Source organism: Silene latifolia, chromosome 11 (genome assembly GCF_048544455.1).
Source record: "Silene latifolia isolate original U9 population chromosome 11, ASM4854445v1, whole genome shotgun sequence".
NCBI lineage: Eukaryota > Viridiplantae > Streptophyta > Magnoliopsida > Caryophyllales > Caryophyllaceae > Silene > Silene latifolia.
Window position 1 is genome coordinate 103,285,036 of NC_133536.1, and position 7,864 is coordinate 103,292,899.

A 7,864-nucleotide genomic window follows, 5' to 3' on the forward strand; every position below is an offset into this window, starting at 1 on the left:
GTTATATCCTTACGTCACCTCAACGATAGTTATACATTGTGCATATTTCTATGATTTATACAAATTCCGTGGTGTCTATATAATTTTGTATGCTAAATCAAATTGTCTCAGGTAACGTCATGTTAAGGGTTATAATTCTCGTTGCATAATTTGAATGATTGTATAAGAAAGTAATTGATGACATGGCTACTAGTTGATGATGGTATATCTCGTGGTGTGATTTCCGTTTTCGATGGTTTCGTATTTATATGAGTCAAATTTGTGTAATGTCAAGGAAGTATATTAGTTAACATGAGTCAAGGTTTGCATTGTGGTTTGTAAGTAATGTCAATGTGGAATGATATGTATCGGTTTATGGGACAAGAAAGTTGTTTGATGGTGAACTTCGGGGAGGAAGTTCCTTTTAAGAGGGGAAGAGTAATGTCGCGTGGAAAAATGACGTATTTATAGCAATTTTATAGTATTGATATGACATTTGGTAGTAATTTAAATGGTTTCTTGGATAATTTTGCAGTGGTTATTGTGTAATTGAGTAGCAGTTTATAGTTGTTGAATAGAATAGCATGTTGTTATATATTATTTATAATTAGTGTTCATTGTGTCGTCATGAGAATTGGATGTTAGTAGCAGTAGTGGAGTTGCTATTGGTAAATTTGTGTTGTGTGGTTATTGTAATAGAGTGGAATGAATAATGTGTTGTTATGAATCAGTAATAGGAAAGTTGTTTTTAGTGTTTTGTAAGTGATAGTTGTTGGCAAGTAATTGATGAAGGAATACTCTGAAAGTTGTGTTGGTTTACATTTGAGCAATATTATATAATAAGTGTAAGTGATAGTCGAGTTAGTTGTTCTTGTGGACAATGTGTGTTTGGTGATTCAAATAGGAAGTTGATGATTCGACGAGGATTCGTGTTGTGTAATATGTGCTAAGGTAGATGATGATGATGATGGCCGATGAACATGCATAGCGGGATGGTATTTCTAAACAATCGTGTTGACATGTGTCGGATAAACAAGTGATGGTTACCTTGGTTCCTTTGTAACTGTGTCGCGGGGGAGGATGAGACGAACTTCGGGGACGAAGTTATTTTTAAGGGGGAAGACTGTAATACCCGTCCTTTTAGGGACCCGTTGACTGACCTTAGACACCGATCTTGACCTTCGGTGACCTTACGAGTGATGACTTGTGACGATGTGAGCTTTGGTTTGTGTGGTACTCGATCTAGCTGAGGCTACTCGATCGAGTAGCTTGGGAGCTCGACCGAGTAGGGGTCACTCGATCGAGTAAGTCAGTTACTCGATCGAGTAACGAGTTTGCAGCGGGGAATTATAAATCGATAATCGTGAAACCCCAAATCATTTCCGCACCTTCTTCCTTAACCTAGATGCCGTCACCTCCTTTCTCCTTCACCATAATCCTTTCCTTGAGGTCTTTGAGGATTCTTACACCATGGGGATGGGATGCTTGAGTCGAGTAGCGGTCTTGACGCCGGTTTTCTATGTATAGTTATGTTATCGTCATCATCATCGTCATCGTTGCTTTCAGTTAGGTTTGTAGTAGTAGTGATAGATGGTTGTACTGTTTGTATAGGTGGTTTGCTTGGTTGATTGGTATCTTGTGGTTGGACGCGGGATCGCTACGGCTTGCTAAAGGTAGGTTCGCCTACTCAGTACTGTGATTGTCTAGAGAGTCCGTGTATGTTGTTTAGTTGGTGTTGAGTCAGTGTTGCTGATTGGTTGTGGACATTGTTAACGTTGTATTGGTATGGTAGTTGGTGTTTGTTGTTGTACAACTGATTGTGATTGTTTGTCTGTGTTTCTCGAGGTGTGCCCTCGGCTGTGGAGTCACTTGCGGAAGTGGCTTCACACCTGTAGTTCGCCCTCTGTGGAACCCGCCACGAGAGGGGATGTGCATATTAAGGAACTGTAATTTTCATTAACCTCTTATTAGACACTTCTAATAACTTAATAATTTTAGTTTAGTCATAAATTAACTAGATCTTATGCATGGATAACAAAATAATACAAAGTAAGAGGAAATCAATCAACTTACAAGGAGGGCCGAGATGGGTATACTAATTGGACACCTTCCAAATTAGTCTTCTTAAAGAAAATCCAAATGCTCCAAGAAAACCCTTAGATCCAATGGTAGGATCTACTTCTTAAGGAATTGTACCAAGGTAATCACCCTTAATTCATATACTAATTTATGTACTAGAAATTAGAATATGAGCCCTTAAAATATAACTTATATTATTGTATACTACTTCTAGTAATGGTGGAATAATATTAGAGATTGTGAGATTTTTTTTCCTAATTGTTCTTGACAATGTTAGAGAGATTATATTTCTTAAATTATATTGTAAGAATGAATAATAATTAAGAAAAGAAAAACTTCAAGTTTGTTCTTCACAAGATGTAGGCATGCAAGTTTGTTCTTCACAAGATGTAGGCATGCAAGCCTATGATAAGTAGGGCATCATTATGTTCCCTTTAATTAATAGAACAAAACACAATCAACACCCTATACTCCCATTTACACGGCACTCATGGACTTAATATGGTCCATTTTAAGTTTGTCAATTGCCAATTAGTATAGTGTGACATATTAGACATGTTACTAGACATGTTGTTTTAATAATGCTTTTTTAACTTATTAAAAATCATTATATAAACAAAATAAGTCACATACAAAAATTAACTAGTAATTCACAATTACAATTACTTAATATGGGCCATAGAATTACAAATCACAACAATTTGTATTTATAATAAATCATTCATTCTTATTTTAATTGTTTCATAAACAATAAATAAACCTAAGTAATAAAATAATTTAAATTACTTAGACTGAATCTTATTTAATCGAATTACAATAAGATACGTAATCTCACTCACAAAACCATTTGTTCAATTTTAAGGAATTAATTAACTTGTATCATCATACAATTAATTAATTAATCAATTAAGAGTGTTACCCTAGAGGTATGACCTTAAGGGATCAACTGATCACCACCGTCATACGACAGTGATGTCAAACTCTAGTCAGCCAATCATTACCGATTAATGTGGCTCAGTTGACAATAAAATATTACTATCCCTCAGCATTCTTAATATGCGATTTAAACATGTGATCGCAATATTGTCGAGGACACATACTCCAACAATCTTCCACTTGTCCGCGACAAGTGTGCGTCACCAATTCTCTTGTCCTATTACTATCTCCCACTCAATGCAAGGTGTCTTGCAGGTCGTATTTGCATTTGATCATATCATGAGTGGTTTCCTTGATCTGGAGAATAACTATCTGACCGGAATTATCTACCATAGATACCTTCCGAGCGTGGCCACGCATTTCCAGTTCATTACTCCTCGAGTGGCCTTGAGATATAAGATAACCCTGACGGGGATGGACAATTCCTATTGCACTATTCCCTTCGAATAGCCACAGCTCATCATGACCCAAAACATGCCCATTAGACCCCAATTACGAAGATCCTAGAACATAAATCAAAGTCACTCTGAAACTGTGCCACCTTAGGTGAATAGTCTTTAGTCAAAGAATCGACTCATAAGAATACTATAGTAGCTCTCGCCACGACCAGGCTATAAAAATTTCCAGAATTCTATAAGCGGTCATAAGCCCGACAGAGTGTCCCTCACAGTCTGCCTATGTGATCGACTAGTCATTTCTTATGACTCTATGGCACTTGAACTCGCCATCAATCGCATCACACTCCAGTTACTTCGAGATGTCACCTCATGTAAGTAACTAGGGGCGAATACTATGTTAATCTAGTTCACTTTAATGGGGTTTAATATTGTCTCAACAACCCATTTGGATGTAACAAAGTACAGGATGAGTTAACGATAACTCAAACGATAAATGTGATTATCACATACGAGTAGTCAATACCATACTACTACTCTATGTCTTATAATCATAAGTGTATTTATACACTTGTCTAATGCAATAAAAGTTTAGCTTGTGAACATACCATGTGCCCAAGTGTTCAAACTTTATAAATTGCGATTTCCTTCAATTTCATGTTATCTCTAATAGCATGAACTTTATTAAGTACACGTCTAGACTTTGAACTAGACTGAGGCTCTTTAACTTGAAAGAAGCTCTTACTGTTATCATATAACTTGTGATGCGGGTTTCGGTGGACAACACTACTCACAGTTTTCAAAGTACACCACCTAATCACAACATACTTAGTTTCATTTTGTAGAATCTTGCAATGGAAGACAATAAAATACACTTTTCTAGTCTCTTACTCCTTATGTCAATAATCTGCCTAGGATTTTCACAAATCCTAATGCGTTCGGAAGCTTGAGCTTGTGTATCCTCTTAACACACAATTTATTATACTTCCAAACTTCAGAACAGACTATAAGTTCTCCTTGAGAATTCATGACGGTTCCTTTAGGCTTACCAATGACTCTCATATGGGTTAATATGTTATTGACTTATCATGCTCCAAGCATGTGATTCATCTAGGACATGTGCATTATGGCTTACATGATTATTCTAATGGCGGAAACATTAGTAATTGATATCATGTAGACAACAGTTCGTAGGTTCAGTAAATAACCATGACTCTCTCATGGTAATTCTATATTCATCGATATGAATAACCTACTTAACTTGTTGACATTTTCAAGATGAAGGATCATTATCAACATAAGATAGCCATCTAAGTGCCAATCCAACATCCAATGTTTTAATAGATTCACATAATGTCCAATATCATCCAGAATTGAAAACCTAAATACTTCTTTATGAAAGACAGTATTTGCTCGCCATTCCCAATGAGTAAAAAGTTATGCAATTCATGAAGGATGATTGCTCCCACTGAATTTCATGTCTAAACATGACTGTCACTTGCTCCCACTCAATTCCATGTGTACACATGTTTCGTTATTGACAACTCATTCGAAACATTACATGATTTGGAATGATCATTGCTATTCTAAGTATTATTTAAAACCATACAAATATGTCATTCACATATCCCTTTCTAAATACCCATTTGGAAAGAGGTTTTAATATCTAACTTATTCATTTTCACAATGAGGTATTGCAATGATTTGAATCTTTAGCATAGTTAAAAATTAACTTAGCTTTCGTAGACATCAACATGTCTCTCCATGCAAGTCTTAATCATAAATTTCTATTTGCTTTGGATTGGTCTCAACAATCCCAAATAAATCTATTTACTTGCATAGATACAATTTTAGTTTCATAAGGCTTTTAAGTAAAATGTCGAATTTTAAAATATCTAGGTATATCCACTTCATAGATCAAAATATATTTTCCAAGAACATATTCTCTCATCATTTCATAAGTCTCAATTCTTTTTAAGAACGCTTTCTTTTGGTCTCCTCACTTCAAAAGTCTAACTTAAGAACATCTTCTTTTGGTCTCCTCACGTAGTTCCCTTAAGAACATCTTCTTTTGGTCTCCTCACGTAGATCCCATCTAGTCAAGGTTTGTGAGTCAAGGTTTGTGGCTCAATTCACTCCCACTCTATCTTTAGGAAAAATGCATTTAATTTGTCCAAAGATAGCTTTTTGAGCCACAAACAATGATGGTGAAGGAGGAAAAACATATCACATGTCAATTTGAAGTGATCTTATTTGGGACATATTGAAAGGATATTGTGGACTAGGCGCTTATAAATTTGATAGGTGTATCAAATAAGGTTGGTAACGTTCCCTAATGTGAGTTTAATAACTCAACATAACTTTATAATTGATCTTACATAAGTAAGTTGTGACTTTTAGCTAGTCACAATGTCATAAGAGAATCGAATTCATAGCTTATGGACATATAATAATTCAATCATTATATTTGTCTACATGATCAATTTAAGTCGATAAAATCTTAATGTTTCAAGATGCAAGAAGTGTATGATGACAAATTTTAGAACAAACGATACGATAAGTGGAGTGACTTGGGTTGCAAACCAAGTCACCAATATCCAAAATACAACCATTGTTTAAAGGAAACAAACTAATTTCCACGTCGAACGAGGAAATTAAAAGGAGTTCTAAAATTTCAAAATACAACATGATAATAAAGACAAAGCAAAATAAGGCCAAGCTTCCATAGATCTAGCACCATGGGCGGCTACATATAGCTTCCCTCAAGATCTTCTAGGCTTGCTTTTCTTTGCCTTTGTCCTTGCTTGGATGCCCTAATTACGATAAAAAGGGTAATCATCACAACTTGTATCAAAATACCAAAGTTGAGATCAAAACATAAAAGATAGGGATAGTTATTTACCTACTGGAATAATCTTTCCAGCTTTGATATCGCCAAGATATTTTGGACAATTCCTTTTTCAATGCCCAACACCATTACAATAGTGGCATTTGTCCTCGGATGGGGCACCCTTCTTGGGCTTAGAGGAGCTAGCTTCGAAAGCCTTCCCTTTGTTCTTGTAGGGAGTTTGCTTCTTTCCCTTATTGCCACCTTTCTTAAAATTCCCTTTGCTCTTATGATTAATGTTGAGCACATCCTTGGTGGTACTAACATTTAGACCCATGTCCCTCTCGGCTTGCACAAGAATTTTGTGCAATTCATCGAGGGAAATCTTCAAGTTTTGCATATTAAAATTCACCCTGAATTGAACATATGCCTTAACTTTGTTTAAGGAATGTATAATTCGGTCAATGATGAGTTCTTCGGGAATCTCTACCTTTTGCAATTTTAGAGTCTCAACATGCTCCATCAACTTGAGCACATGAGGGCTAACTTTTTGGCCCTCCTTGATGTTGAGATCGAAGAATGCGGATGCCGCTTCATATTGAATGATCCTCGGAACTTGTGAAAACATGGTCACAACTTTCGTATAGATCTCATATGCGGTGCTAATATTTATAGCACTTCTTTAGAGTTCGGCCTCCATAGAGAAGATCAACACATTTTTGATCGCGGCCGACTCCTTTTGGTATGTCTCATAGGCTTCCCTAGCGGCGGGAGTAGACCTAGTGGAAGGTACGACGGGAGAGGCCTCGGTAAGGTAACGAAGCTTGTCGTCACCCTCCTCGGCCAAACGGAGTTGAGCGTCCCAATCGGCGAAGTTGGACCCATTCTTTTCTAATTTACAACGATCCATGAAGGATCGGAGCCAAGAAACATTGGTGAGAGTGTTCGAGCTAGTGTTGGTGGATGAATTTGGAGTTGCCATTGCAATTGGAAAAACAATTTCGACTACAAAATAGGAAGTGAAGGAATTAATAAATATTTATCGTTTTAATAATACTTGTAAACATTTTAAACAAGTTTTATGCATTTATATAGTGACCTGTACCCAACTATTATAAATGATCCCGAGATCGAAATTCATATTAACTCGGGCACGGTGAGCCGATTCATCCCTAATCAATATTATTCGGTGGATTAACTCTTTAATTGATTCTACTTCTAGAACTCTCGGTCGATAAAATTACTTTAATATTTATCTTAAGCCCGGAACACATGCGGCTACGGTTGCGAATACTTCCGTTGAGCTCAATCCAAATTTCGATGTAATAACAATTTACTACCCACTTACCCAACGTAACAAGTTTAGCATCCCGGTGAGCCGAGCCTACTTCCTTATAAAATTGGGACTCATGGTTCTACTATTTGGTAAGGCTAATTCTCAATTATTATTTAGTGAGAGGTCTTGTCAATTTATTATCTATCTCGTTTTAAGTGAACTAAAGCGGTGAACTACGATAATTATAATTGACACGGTCGATGACTCGATAAAGTAAGATATGCATGTGAAGTTATGGCAATGTGGCTATGCATGCAAACATATAAAACAAATGCTAAGCAAAGGAATAAAATCCTAGTATGGCCTTCCTAA